The sequence below is a fragment of the Prinia subflava genome, chromosome 4 (genome assembly GCF_021018805.1).
Source record: "Prinia subflava isolate CZ2003 ecotype Zambia chromosome 4, Cam_Psub_1.2, whole genome shotgun sequence".
In the NCBI taxonomy this organism is placed as follows: Eukaryota; Metazoa; Chordata; class Aves; order Passeriformes; family Cisticolidae; genus Prinia; species Prinia subflava.
In genome coordinates, this window is record NC_086250.1 from 42,294,369 (window position 1) to 42,308,150 (window position 13,782).

Here is a 13,782-nt window from a genome sequence, read left to right on the forward strand (position 1 = left end):
CTGTGGCAATAGGACACAACAGAACCACACAGGGACCCAGAGATGTCCAAGTGGGAAAGAAGGGAAGAACTTTACTTATTCATATTTATACTTTTTGTGGCACCGGTTGTGGATTGGAGGATGGAATCACCACCCCTCCAACCACATTGGTCAGACAGACAGTCAATAAACTTCTCTCGTCCTCCAGAAAGGAATGTAAACAAAAAAACACCTATGGGTAAACAGAGCTGTATTTACATTAAGAGACTATTAGAATAGTGAGAAACTGACTCCAAGAAGGTAAACAACTGAGAAGGCTTGGAAAATTTAAAAAAACAGGGTGACAGAGGACCATGTCAAAAGCTTAATAGAAGTCCAGATAAATGCAACTTTAACCTTTCCTTTGTCCATTGAGGTAGTGACTCCATCCTAGAAGGTTGGTCTGATAGGATTTTACCTTAGAAGCTGTATTGATTGTCCTGAACCACTTCTCTGCCCTCCATGTGCCTTAGCACAGCTTCTATGAGGAACTGTTCCATGATCTTCCTGGGGACAGAGGTGAGGCTGACAGGTTGATATTTCCCAGAGTCCTCCTTTCTACCTTGTTTAAAGATAGGTACTATATTTCTCTTATTCCAGTTACATGGGACTTAACCTGACTGTCATCTCACTTCCAATATCACAGAGAATGGTTTGGCAGCCACATCAGCCTATTCCCTCAGGATTCTAGGATGCATCTCATGAAGTTCCATAGACTTATGAACATTCAGGTTCCTTAGGTGGTTATGAACCTGATCTTTACTTACAATGGGACTCTCTTTGTTCCTCCAGTCCCTATCCTGCTTGGCACTGATTTGAGAGGCGTGGGAAGAGAGTCCGACATTGAAAACTGAGGCAAAAAATTTGTTGAGTACATCAGCCTTCTCATCTGTTGTTACCAGTTTTGCAGCATTGTTCATGAGGTCTTCTTTGACCTTCCTTTTCTGGTTAACATACCTGTAGAAACCCTTTTTATTTTTTTCTTCCCTTGCAAGATTCAATTCCATCTTTGCTACAGCCTTCATCATCCCATCCCTACACAACTGCACTTCATCTCTATTCTTGTCCCAGATCAGCATGCTAGGTTTAACTGCCTGTGTATTTGCTTCTTTCCCTTTGGTTTGGCCAGCAGACCCCTACTCAGACCTGCTAGTGTCTTGCCTTCCTTACCTGATTTCTTGCACCTGAGAATTGCTAGCTTTTGTTCTCTGTGGAGAAACAGGTACATACAGAGGTACACTTTATAAATTTAGGGTGTGTATTTGACTCCTATCTACAATTCTTGAATAATATACCCATATCAAAGATCAGGGTTGGTTTACTTGTTACTAAGTTTCTAGTAGTGACTTACCAGTCTGTTTATACATCTGATGCAGGCATCATTAAGACAAGTATGAAAACTTAAATACTTTAATGGGACTTGGATGATCTCCCAGATGATAGGGAGCAGTGCCACCTTTTTTAAGTTTTCTGATACTTTTCTCCAAGCAGCAGAGATGCCTGAGTAATTTTCTGCCAGCAAAAGCGAAAATTTCATTCCTCTGTTCTTGTCTGAATCCTCCTCTTCCTTGTGTTACATGGATTTGAGGATACCTTGCTGAGCCAATTCTATTTATCAGCCTGGCAAAATGCTGATAAGCTACAGTTGGTCTACAGTTTTGTAAGCATTTTTGCTGAACTACTGAAATGAAGTTACTCACAAAAGCTTCAGCAAAACATCAAGGTGATCTGAGCAAGGACTATAGAGACAGGATTGAGGGAAAGAAAAATGAGATGGAGAAGAATTCCTTCTTTTTGAATTTGCAATCTCCCAAGCTAGTTCACTCCAGCTAGTGAAAGGATTTCTGTTAACATAGGTTCCTGTTACTTATGCAAAATCTGGATCATGTTCTCCTCTTCCATTTCTCCATCCTGTCAGTGTTAATGGATTCAGAGACATGACCTCATTCTCTGAATTAGACTCTGGAAGAAAAAAAAATATAGTCCAGAAATGTTTAAATCTGGGATTTTTCTGCTAGGTGAAATAATAGCACATTAGTGAAGTGCTCATTTGGTATAAACTAACTTTCCTAGTTAAGGATCAGGACACAAAAATCAGTGGGTATTACTACAAGCAGACATCACACCCAGCGTCCTGCAACTATCAGTAAGTAACCCACGTATAAAGATAATATCAGGTAAAAGTCTTAGTGGAGTGTTAATTCAACACTCATACAATCACTCAAGAATCTGCCTAAGCATCCCAGATGATCTGAGAGTATATAAATGTAACACTAACCATAGATTAACCATGATTACAACACTCCTCTCAAAGTCACTGACCATGGCTGTCTGTCTCAGTACGCAGTGATTTAGCAAAGACAAAATACAATCTTGGACAAGCTAAAGGTGAACCAAAAGGGAAAGAAACCCACTGTTTGCATTAGAATTACACTTTAAACACACATTCTTTTCTAGTTCCACATACCTTACAGACAGTGATCTGCTGATCTGCAGAATTTACTATCATTCTGAAATGCCAGCTTTGCTGCTGCCAAGACAGCTTCAGTGTTCTGTCTTAGGAAACCTCTTGTATTTAAAACCATTAACTTAACCTATCTCACTTTCACTGCAATTTTGACATGAACAGCTCTGTAATAAGCAGCTGGAAAGGTAAGCCTTCCACAAGTTTGCAAAGCACTCTTCTACCTGAACACTTAGAGGTTATCACAGCAGCACCACTGACTATTGCTTTATAATACTGGGCCTGTAACTATGTTTTGTTATGTGTAAAGGTAAGAAATTAATTTGACAATACTGAATGATTTCATTTGGACTGAGTACTGGTAAACAGAGCACTGAGGACAGCTTTTGGATCTGTGAATGCTCAATGAAAGGCATTGACAAGGTTGTTACCAAACTGACAGGTTACTGAACTACATAAAAGTTCACTTATTCATCAACCCAGAAGTCCTTCCCAGAAAAAAAAAAGACTGATTAACATATCAGCAAGTGATCTACTTTTCTATCTTAAAAGGTTGAAAATCTATGCTTTTGTTTTCAAACAGCTCAGGTTTTCATCTTAGGCTGAGAAGATATTGTTTTGCTCATATTGCAAAAAGATAACACCATTGAAAAGTAAGAAAGAATCAGTAACTTAATTTTCTTTTCAAATTTTATAGTTGAAAGGTACCTCCAGATCTTATCTGGTTTGTGTTTTGCTCAAGAGTCTCTTATTTGTGTGTAGATCTTTCACGTTTGTCTTCAATTCTTAAACAACTTGCTTTTCTAGAGTTCATTTGATGGAATTTCCTGAAAATATCCACAGTATTCCCCAGTTTGATAATATCTTAGCTTTGTTAATATCTTACCATTAGGAATAAGGTGGGATGGGGTAAGGGAGGATCCCAAAATTTACGGCACAATTAGTAAGTAAAAGTTCAACGCTTGAGGAAGAAAAATAATGAATTACAGCTCCAGTTTTGCATCTTCTCCTTTGCCATTTTGTGAGGAGATTGAAGGCACGGAAAAGGAAGAGTTTATTTCATTCACATTTATACTCATCCAATTATTGTCACTAAAACTTTGAGATGAATCAGAGTAAGGCTTAGCTACAAAATGTGTTAAGCTGCAAAAGAGAAGTTTCTCCCCGATTCAAAGGCACAATTCAGCTATTTAATTTTTTGCTTTCTTTTTCTATGTTCTGTAGAACTCAAATAAATCCTCCTTTTGTTCACTCAGAAATGAACATGACTGTGGCTATGAGAGGGGGATGTTCTTCCATAGTATTCTGAGAGGAATTGATATGTGTTCTCATAAGAAGAATAGCACAACCATAACCTAAAAGAAAAAGATCACATCAGAGCATTTGTAATGAAATCAAAATTTTGTTCTTGGAAGATGTTATTGATTTTTAGAAGTTTCAAATGAGGAAGAGAAGTTTTTTATGAGGAAGAGATTACCATGTTTTATTTGACAAAGGACCCAAGCATTCATCCTGAATATTGAGTTACTCTGATGTCACTTTTACTGAGGTGAAGAATTTCTCATATCAGATACTTCTGATATAAGATCAGATACTTGAATTTACATTTCCTCTACCCTCAACCAGTGCATTAATCAAGAAACTGAGGAATGTGTGAATTTATTTCTCATCAGAGGTCATTATTGAACACCATATACAACTTTTTTTTATTCTCTCCAACCTGAAGGTGTCTTTTTTTATATTAAAAATATGCAAGAAATCCTTTACTTTTTACTACTTCATATTAAAAAATGTGCAAGAAATCCTTTACTGAATACTTTACAAAAGATATTTTATTTGCTTTGATGAGAAAAAATGTTTTGAAGGGGAAGGAATCATTGCAAAATAAAGTTTCATTGTCTGTACAATTGCTTTAAGAATATAAGGTTAAAAAATTACATTTCATAATTTGAGCTTGGATTTGTTGGTCAATTTGTTAAACTTAAATAATTTTACACAAAACCAATAAGAACACCAAGTCCATGCAAGGTGCAACAGCACACAGTCACATTTTTTCAGTAAAACTTGATCAACACCTGCTGAGAAGGTGTGTTCTGCCCATGTTCCAAAGAAAAACCATAATTCTTGAGAAGAGCCAGTGTGTTTGGCAGTCTTTTTATATAGGAAGGAAAATATTCATTGATTTTTCCAGCTGGTTGAAGCATGGTGCTAATAACACCAAGGTTGTGGGTTTGCTCTGTGTATGGGCCGTTCCTTTAAGAGCTGGACTCAATGATCCTTGTTAATGGCTGATGATCCTTCTACCTCAAAATATTCTGTGATTCTTTGATTATAGTCACAGTACAGTCATTAGCAAAAGCACTGTGTACTTCTCTAAACTTGGTTTGCATATGTTGAGTAGAGGCCTACATTTTGACCCATGACTTCTCAGACAGTTTGATCCTTGCTAAACACGCTTCATCCCCTCACAGCTCTTAGCACACCAAAATCATTACCAAATTGAGACTTCCAAAGCCTGTTATGCTTTTAGTGCATAAAAAGATGGTTTTCTAATCCTATGCTACACTAGAGAAGCTTTCTAATATTACTGCTCCACATGTTCAACTGAACAAGATGAAAAAAAAATGCTGCATTTAAGAAAAACTACCAAATAAGAATAGAAAGAAGAGATAAACTAGGGAGAGGAGATAAGAAAGCACAGAAAAAAATAGGAGCAACCAGATAGGAAAGATGCACACAGAGGGAATGGGAAGAAAAAGACCTTATGATCTGGGGAACCACAATGAAGAGCTGTCATGGTTCGACATTGGCCCAACACCAGGCACCCACGAGAGCTGATTGCTCACCCTTCCCTGCCAAAGCCGGGCAAAGGAGGGAAAAGGAAAAAAATGATTAACAAAGGCTTCATGAGTGAGATAAGGACCAGGGGAAATATTTCAAGGGTGAAACAGGCTCAGCCTTAGTAGCAAAGTGAGATTTATTACTAACAGAATCAGGGGAGGATAATGAGAAGTAAAATAAGCCCTTAAAACACCTTCTCCCCCGCAGTCCCTCCCTCCTTCCCACTGACAGCACAGGGAGACAGGGCATGGGGGTTTTGGTCAGTTCATCACTGAGATTTTCTTCTGCTGCTCCAGGAGAGGAGTCCTTCTCCTGTGACACTGTGGGGTCCCTCCCACGGGAGTCAGTTCTCCATGAACTTTTCCGGCATGGTCCACTCTCACGAGCAGAAGCCATACTGCACCTGGTGCAGTGTGAATCCCTCTCACAGGCACACAGTCCTCCCAAAACTGCTGGCTCTCTTCCCATGGGGTGCAGTCCTCCAAAGACAGGCTGCTCCAGCCTGGAAGCAGGGTTCTCTCTCTCTCCACTGGATCTTCCACAGGATCACAACCTCCTCCAGGCATCCACCTGCTCTGGCATGGGCACCTCCCTCATGGGCTCTGGGTGGATCTCTGCATCCCCTGTGGATCCCTTTGGGCTGTGGGTGGATTCTGCATTCCCTGTGGGTCCACATGGGCTGCAGGGGCACAGCTGCCTCACCACAATCTCACCACGGCCTGCAGAGGAATCTTGGATCTGGTGCCTGAAGGACCTCCTGCCCCTCCTTCTCCACCAGCCTTGGTGTCTCCATGTTGTTTCCCTCACATGTTCTCACCTCCTCCTCTTCTCTGACTAGAAGTAAAACCCATTACTTTGTTTTGATTTTGTTCTTAAATATGTCATCACAAAGGTTACCCGCCTCTCTCATTGGCCCAGTTTTTGCCAGCAGCATTTCCATCTTCAGAGCCATCGGGGATTAGCTCTGCCAGACATGGTGGAAGCTTCCAGAAGCTTCTCACAGGAGCCATCTTCGTGGCCCCTCCACTACCAAAACCCAGGCCATGCCAAACCACTATAACAGCTAGGAGAATAATTGTGAACCACCAGCAGAGGCTGAGGAGATTGGAAGGAAAAGGGTAAATTGTGTGGTAGTAAGCACAAGACATTTGCAATTGTTAGACAATTCTTTTTGTTGGACATGGAAATTAATACATTACTTTCATGTAGCAACATTTCTTTGTTATCTGAAATAGATGAATTCGGTGTTTGTCATAGTTGTGACTAGAATTTTCCCCAAAATACATAAAAAGAAAAAGTTATTTTCTTCACCAGAAGCATTCCAAAACTCTATGCTTAAATCATTTCTTCATAAAGGAAATAAGTGGAAAAAATAATTTTTAAGTTTGTTTAAATATTATTATTTAAATTTAAACAAATTTTACACATGAAACAAAGCACTCTGATGGTGTTTTTCATGATCTGAATTATTTCTGGTTTTTTACGCAACAATGAAAGAATTTAATGCTGCAATAAAGATAGCATTGCCAGCATGTCAAGGGCGGTGATCCTTGCTCCCTACAGAGCATCACTATGGCACTGAGTCCAGTCCCTGACTGAGAGGTATGGACCTGCATCAGCAGACTCAACAAAGGGCCACTCAAAAGATGACGGGACTGGAAGATCTCCAGCCTGATGAAAGACTGAGAGAGGTGAGGATCTATGGGATCTCATCAGTGTGTGCATATACCTGAAGGGGTAATTGAAAGAGGGAGCCAGACTCTTTTCAGTGGTGTCCAGTGACAGGAATAGAGGCAATGAGTCTCACTTGGAACACAGAGGCACCCACTGAACTCCAGGAAACACTTTTTTACTGAGGATGACTGATCCCTGGAACAGATTGTCCAGAATGGTCCTGGGCAACCAGCTCTAGTTGTCCCTGCTTAAGCAGGTGTCAAATCAGATGGCCCCCAGAAGGTGTCTTCCAACTTCAGCCTTTCTGTGGTCCTGTGATTCTATTTCAGAGGATATCTTTGGCTTCAAGCTTGAGGTTAAACAACAAACCAATGGAAGCATCTCAAAGCTGACATGTGCTAGATTAAATACTGAATTACTTTCGGAGTTAAATAATCAGTCTTGACTGCTGTATTAACTGGATGGAGGATAATACTATTATTAGGAGTGTAATTTGCAAGCTTATAATATTTAGTTTTAAAAGAAAAAAATGCTTCAAACAACGTATGGCTGGAGTATTTAGCTTACAAATAAAAAAATTCTCTAATTAAAAATTTCTTATATTACAGTTTGCAGTACAATTTTAAGTGAGCTCCCTTATGATACACTCTATTGGCATAATTTATGGAATGATTCCTTTTTAAATAGAGTTCATATTTTATAAAAGGCTCAGAAAAAGAACTGAAAATGCAAGAGAATTAAATCTCCCGAACTGTGAGTAGTGAACTCATTGAGTCCAGTAGTCTGTGAGTACTGCTATTATTAAAAGAGTATTCTTTTAATAATAATATCTTATCTGAAGCTGCTTTGTCCCGCAGCTGAGCAAAACTTGCATTTCAGTAAAGGATTAATAGAACAGGTTAGTGTTCTCTTCCAAGACAGTACATGAAAATTACATTTGTTGAGTAGTTTTATTACTTGAAGTCATTAACACTTGAAGTGTATAGAAAGCTGGGGAGATGAAATGAGAGTCCCAGGCATGGGGACTCTCAATGTCCACCCACAATCATATTCTCTACAAGATTTCTAGTGTCTGTAAAAATGACCTTAGGATCTGCCAAGACCATAATATAATTTTTAATAAGAATTTTGGTTATTCTTGATAATGGGAAACCTTGGAAACTTCTTCCTGAATTACTTTGGCTGTCTACCAAAGGCATTCATAGATACATTTTTTTCACGAATTTGCAACAAACATTTCTGTGAGGAAGACTCCTTCATTTACATTTGCTAACTGAGGATAGGGCCTGATTCTTCAGGGTAACTCAGCAGTCTCATAGCCAGGTTGATTTCTGATAGGTCACAAGTTTTCCCTGTTAGGGGATTAAAGGACAGTAGTTTATGGAGCTGAGGAGGAAAGAAAGGGGAGTCATGTTTCTGTATGTAAGAGAAGATACTCTATATCTTAGAATCCTGTTTGAACATAATTTTTAAAGGTGAGAGGTAGATTGTATATAGTGCAGGAGGAGTATAACTGGACTTGGAATGGACAAAAAAGATACATAAATATGACCCTATTTTTTTTAGCAGTAAGAAAAAATTGGCAATTAAATGATGCCCAGAGAGAAAGTTATCAGAGGATTACATTAAATTGTAAGAATATTTATACTTGCTCTTATATTATATGTGTTTATGCATTCACCCACATATACACCTCCAGAAGACAGACTAGCAGTGAAAAAAAGACTGCCATGTGCAAAGAGATTTAAATAGATGACCCAAGATGTCTTTTCCAGTCATTTTAGCTGGTGATTAGCAATCAAAATTTAAATAAAAAAATGCATAGAGTGTGAGTTCATGCAAAATCCAGGCTCAGAACTCATTAACATGTTTTCAGTACTTTTTTGAGCATACGATAAGTTGCATTTTTAAAAATAGTTTCTATGGATTGTGACAAAAAATGGCACAGGAGAAAAAAACCACAGTTGTCAACATCAAGTAAGAGAAACCTGTCCAAAACAAAAATAAACTGATTGCAAGAGAGAAAGAATCTGGCAAGAAATCTTCTCCCTGAAGATTTCCTATAGTTGCAGTGAGAAATTAAATGTGTAATTGAAACTGAGAGGAGGGAGGATGACTCCATGTGAAGATGAGTTATTTAGGTGTGACAAGAAAACATATAAACAAATTGCTTGTTTAACTTAGAAAGAAGATCAATATTGGAAGACTTAATAAGTTTTTTCCTATTTAATTGTTTAAGCTTTATAGAATTATAAGCATATAATCTTGATGAGAGGCATATATGCATACACATCCTATTATTTTTAAACTATTTTTATTATTACCTGTACCCAAACAGGGTATTTAATATTTTGCAAAGATTGCAAGAATCAGCAAAGGCTGATGATAAAAGAACAAAAGATTTTTTCCATGCTGCATGAGGCTAACATTGATAAACAGTTCCCTGTATGTGACAATAACAGTCACCAGACATCTTCCTCTCTATGATAGTTGAGTGTGTGTGGGTTTCAAACCAAGCTGATGATCCCAGCAAATCCCTTGTATGTGTGAATCTTTTACCTGCCCAAAGAAGAATGCAGTAAAAGAGAACCATTTAATAGCTTATGCTAAAAACATTGTTCTTGATCTGCATGTTATATCACAACTGAAAAATAAAAATCAAAATCATGAGAGTTTGGGAGTTTCCTTTTTTGTTTTCCTCTTTAATTTTTTCCCTTTTATTGAATCTGATGGTAACTGATTGTCTGAGAAAGTTCTTTGACTTCTCATGAGTCCCAGCTTACAGATGGAAATTGCACTTCCCACCTTTTGTTTAGAAAATGAGAAAAGCCTAGAGTAAAAAAATGGAGTGAAAAAAATAAAAAAGAAAATTAAACTCTTTAGTTGCTAAACAGAAAATCGAAACATCTCTTTCTATTTTTTCTGCCTTTTTTTTTACCCAAAACAACACAACCCATTTTTTTTTCTATAAGGCTTGTTTTAAAGATTAGCAACTTATTGCTTCAATTCTAAAGAGACCCAACTATGTAATTTCTTTGCTTTAGATATAAAGGCAACATTGGCAAATCATGAATGCATTTTATCGAGTCTTGCTAAATTTCCATTCGTTCTCACGGCAATAGATTTCACTCAACTTGAAATGAAAAATCATGACCCTTTGAAATAAAAACATTTCATTGCTTAAATATGTAATTAATATGATACAAAATTCCTTGAATCAATCAGGCAAAGATGAGAGTGTTATTGGGGAGTGATCTGAAGACATATTATTCTGAGCTTCTGCAAGTGTAAAACACGTCCAAATGTCTAAATAAAAAATTCAAGCATGAAAAACACTGAGTTCATCCTTCTGTCACTGCTAACTATAAACAGTTATAGAATATTTAATTCTGATCTTGAACAGCAGCACAGTTGCCTATTGCGATTCTCAGATATCTTTTAATTTTCTTTTTGTTAATTAATTTTTGTTTCACAAATACAAGTTTCTATCACTAAACTTCAATATCTCTGGACTTAGAAGGAAAAATGCTATCATTAGTGTGTGGAAGTGAGAATCCCAGGTGATTAGTATCAACTATTTAATAGTACATTGAATCCCAGTGAACTACATGCAGTACAAAGTAAATACTTACCATTAATTGACATATCATAATTACAATTAATTAACTGCCATGATTACTAACCTGCACGTAGATCTGGGGTTTTATCTTTTGAAAATAGATTAAAGTTCTGTCTGAAAAATAAAATTCTATTCAATGAACTTCCAGCTTTGGACTTATGAGGCTATAGCAGCTATAAATTGATGATTCACAATTGTTTCAAGGGTTGGGGAAACCTGGGAATCTATCTAAATGCATAAATCTGAATATTTGTCAGTAAACAAAGAAATTTGTATATCTCCAAGGATTTAAATGCAGTCTTAGCTACAAAATTAAGAGGTATTTTGCATAATGCAGGGTACTGCAGAGAATTCTTATGTGGGGATGTTCAAAAGTAATCTGTCAAATTGAAATTCACTGTAAAAATCTATTTGTTATAATTGATTTCTAAAATGTGGTGCCACCTATAGAAGGCAGTGTTTCTATAATGAACAATTAATCTTATAAGAACATGTTGCTTTAGAATCCAATAAAATGCAGATTATTAGAATGTTTTGAATAGAAATGCACAAATTTTTTGTATTGCTAACAGACAAGAGAAATTAAAATAAAACTTATTTTAATTCCTTATTTCGGGTAGTTTTATATCAACATTTTATTGTGTTTTCATGTCTTACTTTTGCTTTTGGCATTGTGACCTCTCACATTCCAGAGCTTAATGACTTTGAGCTCTAAGAAATCAAGATGGTTGCTTGTGGAAATATTACTATTTGTTTCATACAGAGCTAGGTCTTAGAAATATGAGAAGCTCAGCTTTCAGGTAAAAAAACGTTCCTTAACTTTTTACTATAAGAAAAGCTTTTGAAATATTGGCGGAGCAAAACAAGGTTTCAGACTTCAAGAAGAAAACAAAATAACAAAATATGTTCCTTCTCAGATAAACTTAATTATGTCTTCATTATAATGTAATTAAGCGGTGTATCTCCCTTCATCATAGTTGATTATATTGTTATTATAATCTTCATCATCTGGGAGAGGGGGAGAGCCAGCCAATGATTATGGAATCTTTAAACTGAAAAGAGTGGATTTAGATGACCTATTAGGAAAAAGTTTTTTCACTATGAGATAGTGAAACAGGTTGCCCAGGGAAGGTGTGCAATTTCCATTCCTGGAAGTGCTCAGAGCCAGGTTGGATGGGGCTTTAAACAAGCTGGTCTAGTGGAAGGTGTCCTTTTCCTAGTTCCTGCTATTCAAGATTATGTCAAGAATTCTATTTTTCTGTTATACTAAATAATAATCTCTTGTACTAACCTATGTGTCCCTTGGCTAGAGAAGATGAATAGAGAGGTCTGCCTTAGCTGTTTGGCTGATTTTGTAATCAGTAAGAGGAAAAAAACATCTCCAAAGTGCAGACAATTTGATCCAAGATACTTACAGGATATGAGTTCAATTGCTGTCTAGAATTCTGTACACCAACCTGCCCTTTATCAGCTGTGAAGGGACTGGAGAGAAACCCTTCTATTCACTGGTGGTAAGATAGTCCAGTCCCATTTAAATATAGGTATTTACTTATATTAGGTGTACCTAACATTTATAGATAGGTAAAATATGAAAACATGCAAAATTCCTGGTTGAGACAGGATCTCTTTTATTTTGAACTGAGCTTACTGAACCTGACCACCTCCTGATTTTGAGCCTGAGGCCCCTCTCTTTGGTTTGTCTTTATCGTTATTTAGATGATACTCCAACTGAGTCTTAATTATTTGAATTTATTTGGTGGTAATGATTTAAAAGGCGTATTTAATAAATGTTCTGTGGGCACAGTATATTTTTCAGCTTTACATCTCATCAAAGGAAAATATTAGTATTCTCTTTCCTCAATACCTAGAGGGAAACAAAAGGCACTGCAAACAAACAAAAGGAACCTGCACTTAAACCTAATACATAGCAACAAACAGGACCGGATCTCCAAGAGATGTCTCTTTTCCAGCACAGCCCTAAAGCAGATGAGCAAATGTTCCATATATGATTCCAATTTACTTAATGATGTGACTTTTCTACATAAGTATTCCTCATGTACAAATAGAAGAAAGGTCAGTGAAACATATTAACTATCCTGTTCATTCCACCCATTAGCATCAATACATTAGCTGGAAGATCAAGTTTCAGGTTGTGCTTAAAGAGGAATATTTTCCATTTTCCATTGGAGACAGTCTACAGAAGAGTAACAGAGGTGATCAATACAAATCACTAGGAAAATTGGAATTGCTTAGTCTAGACAGAAAAAGACTAAGGTGAGATATGACAAGAGTATTCTTGTGTGTAAAGGAGAGCTGAAATAGAATGGGAATTTTTTGTTTTTCCCTGGGGACAGAGTAAGAAGTAATGGATTTGAGTTCATCAAAAATGTCTGTGGGAGGTATTTAAAAATAATGGCAGCTTTGAAGACAGCTCTGCAATTGAGTAGGTTGTCTGGGAAGGTATGGACTCTCCATCCCTGAAGATGTTTTAGAACAGGTTAGATGTATATGTGTCTTGGCTGGGTTAGTTATGGCTGATTCTGCCTTGGATGTGCAGACTCAGCTGGATGACCTTTCAAGCTCTGATCTATGACTCTAAGAAACAATATTAACCTCCTTTGTAACATGCTCTCATATCCACTGTAAAAATGGTAGATGTTATCCTTAGATCCAGAGGTGAGGTAGATTACAGTGTAGTGAAAAAAAAAAAAAGACTATATTTTTTACTTGAATATATTTTAAGCCGCTAAATTTAGTAGAAGAATCAACAAATATGTGAGCGTATATGGAGGGTACAACTGTATAATTAATTTCACTAAAAACCAAATCTACACTGAGTTAGTTCTGGAGTTTGGATGTTTCTGATGCCAATTTATAAACGAGATGGAGATTTCAGGAATATAGTTTTCTTTCACTGCTTTAAACACTTTTTATATTTATCTGTAGATACTACAAAGCTTCTTTTTGAGCTTCTTTCTTGGCTCAATAGTAACATCACCTCCATTTACAAAAAATGTGAGGTTATGGGAGCCCAGACTTCAATCTGACTATGTTACAGCATCTTTTTTTGTGTTATTCCTAAACTGATAACTACTCTAAGAATGTTTTTTAAGTATTCCGAGGTTTTCTTTTAAATGCCAGTTAACTCTTAATGTAACTGTGAATG